The following is a 3908-nucleotide window of genomic DNA, read 5'->3' on the forward strand; positions in this document are numbered from 1 at the left end:
GTCTATTACACAGCATTATTCACATGTGAATAATATAAATACAGTCTATTATACAGCATTATTCACATGTGAATAATATAACTACAGTCTATTATACAGCATTATTCACATGTGAATAATATAAATACAGTCTATTTTACAGCATTATTCACATGTGAATAATATAAATACAGTCTATTACACAGCATTATTCACATGTGAATAATATAACTACAGTCTATTATAAAGCATTATTCACATGTGAATAATATAAATACAGTCTATTATACAGCATTACTCACATGTGAATAATATAAATACAGTCTATTACACAGCATTATTCACGTGTGAATAATATAAATACAGTCTATTACACAGCATTATTCACATGTGAATAATATAAATACAGTCTATTATACAGCATTATTCACATGTGAATAATATAAATACAGTCTATTATACAGCATTACTCACATGTGAATAATATAAATATAGTCTATTATACAGCATTATTCACATGTGAATAATATAAATACAGTCTATTATACAGCATTATTCACATGTGAATAATATAAATACAGTCTATTATACAGCATTAGTCACATGTGAATAATATAAATACAGTGTATTATACAGCATTATTCACATGTGAATAATATAAATACAGTCTATTACACAGCATTATTCACATGTGAATAATATAAATACAGTCTATTATACAGCATTATTCACATGTGAATAATATAAATACAGTCTATTTTACAGCATTAGTCACATGTGAATAATATAAATACAGTCTATTACACAGCATTATTCACGTGTGAATAATATAAATACAGTCTATTATACAGCATTATTCACATGTGAATAATATAAATACAGTCTATTACACAGCATTATTCACATGTGAATAATATAAATACAATCTATTATACAGCATTATTCACATGTGAATAATATAAATACAGTCTATTTTACAGCATTAGTCACATGTGAATAATATAAATACAGTGTATTATACAGCATTATTCACATGTGAATAATATAAATACAGTCTATTTTACAGCATTATTCACATGTGAATAATATAAATACAGTGTATTATACAGCATTATTCACATGTGAATAATATAAATACAGTCTATTATACAGCATTATTCACATGTGAATAATATAACTACAGTCTATTATACAGCATTATTCACATGTGAATAATATAAATACAGTCTATTTTACAGCATTATTCACATGTGAATAATATAAATACAGTCTATTACACAGCATTATTCACATGTGAATAATATAAATACAGTGTATTATACAGCATTATTCACATGTGAATAATATAAATACAGTCTATTACACAGCATTATTCACATGTGAATAATATAAATACAGTCTATTATACAGCATTATTCACATGTGAATAATATAACTACAGTCTATTATACAGCATTATTCACATGTGAATAATATAAATACAGTCTATTTTACAGCATTATTCACATGTGAATAATATAAATACAGTCTATTACACAGCATTATTCACATGTGAATAATATAACTACAGTCTATTATAAAGCATTATTCACATGTGAATAATATAAATACAGTCTATTATACAGCATTACTCACATGTGAATAATATAAATACAGTCTATTATACAGCATTATTCACATGTGAATAATATAAATACAGTCTATTATACTGCATTACTCACATGTGAATAATATAAATACAGTCTATTATACAGCATTATTCACGTGTGAATAATATAAATACAGTCTATTATACAGCATTACTCACATGTGAATAATATAAATACAGTCTATTTTACAGCATTAGTCACATGTGAATAATATAAATACAGTCTATTTTACAGCATTAGTCACATGTGAATAATATAAATACAGTGTAATTATACAGCATTATTCACATGTGAATAATATAAATACAGTCTATTACACAGCATTATTCACGTGTGAATAATATAAATACAGTCTATTTTACAGCATTAGTCACATGTGAATAATATAAATACAGTCTATTACACAGCATTATTCACATTTGAATAATATAAATACAGTCTATTATACAGCATTATTCACATGTGAATAATATAAATACAGTCTATTTTACAGCATTAGTCACATGTGAATAATATAAATACAGTCTATTATACAGCATTATTCACATGTGAATAATATAAATACAGTCTATTTTACAGCATTAGTCACATGTGAATAATATAAATACAGTCTATTATACATCATTATTCACATGTGAATAATATAAATACAGTCTATTATACAGCATTATTCACATGTGAATAATATAAATACAGTCTATTATACAGCATTAGTCACATGTGAATAATATAAATACAGTGTATTATACAGCATTATTCACATGTGAATAATATAAATACAGTCTATTACACAGCATTATTCACATGTGAATAATATAAATACAGTCTATTATACAGCATTATTCACATGTGAATAATATAACTACAGTCTATTATACAGCATTATTCACATGTGAATAATATAAATACAGTCTATTTTACAGCATTATTCACATGTGAATAATATAAATACAGTCTATTACACAGCATTATTCACATGTGAATAATATAAATACAGTCTATTATACAGCATTATTCACATGTGAATAATATAACTACAGTCTATTATAAAGCATTATTCACATGTGAATAATATAAATACAGTCTATTATACAGCATTATTCACATGTGAATAATATAAATACAGTCTATTATACAGCATTATTCACATGTGAATAATATAAATACAGTCTATTTTACAGCATTAGTCACATGTGAATAATATAAATACCGTCTATTATACAGCATTATTCACATGTGAATAATATAAATACAGTCTATTTTACAGCATTAGTCACATGTGAATAATATAAATACAGTGTATTATACAGCATTATTCACATGTGAATAATATAAATACAGTCTATTATACAGCATTAGTCACATGTGAATAATATAAATACAGTGTATTATACAGCATTATTCACATGTGAATAATATAAATACAGTCTATTACACAGCATTATTCACATGTGAATAATATAAATACAGTCTATTATACAGCATTATTCACATGTGAATAATATAACTACAGTCTATTATACAGCATTATTCACATGTGAATAATATAAATACAGTCTATTTTACAGCATTATTCACATGTGAATAATATAAATACAGTGTATTATACAGCATTAGTCACATGTGAATAATATAAATACAGTCTATTATACAGCATTATTCACATGTGAATAATATAAATACAGTCTATTTTACAGCATTAGTCACATGTGAATAATATAAATACAGTCTATTATACAGCATTATTCACATGTGAATAATATAAATACAGTCTATTATACAGCATTATTCACATGTGAATAATATAAATACAGTCTATTATACAGCATTAGTCACATGTGAATAATATAAATACAGTCTATTTTACAGCATTAGGCACATGTGAATAATATAAATACAGTCTATTACACAGCATTATTCACATGTGAATAATATAAATACAGTCTATTTTACAGCATTAGTCACATGTGAATAATATAAATACAGTGTATTATACAGCATTATTCACATGTGAATAATATAAATACAGTCTATTATACAACATTATTCACATGTGAATAATATAAATACAGTCTATTTTACAGCATTAGTCACATGTGAATAATATAAATACAGTCTATTATACAGCATTATTCACATGTGAATAATATAAATACAGTCTATTTTACAGCATTATTCACATGTGAATAATATAAATACATGACACATTTACAGTACATGTACAGTCAAAAGGAACATATGCATTATACAGTCTGATGGCTGTCGTATAAGTACTGTACT

This window comes from Nerophis lumbriciformis, linkage group LG36 (assembly GCF_033978685.3).
Source record: "Nerophis lumbriciformis linkage group LG36, RoL_Nlum_v2.1, whole genome shotgun sequence".
Taxonomy (NCBI): domain Eukaryota; kingdom Metazoa; phylum Chordata; class Actinopteri; order Syngnathiformes; family Syngnathidae; genus Nerophis; species Nerophis lumbriciformis.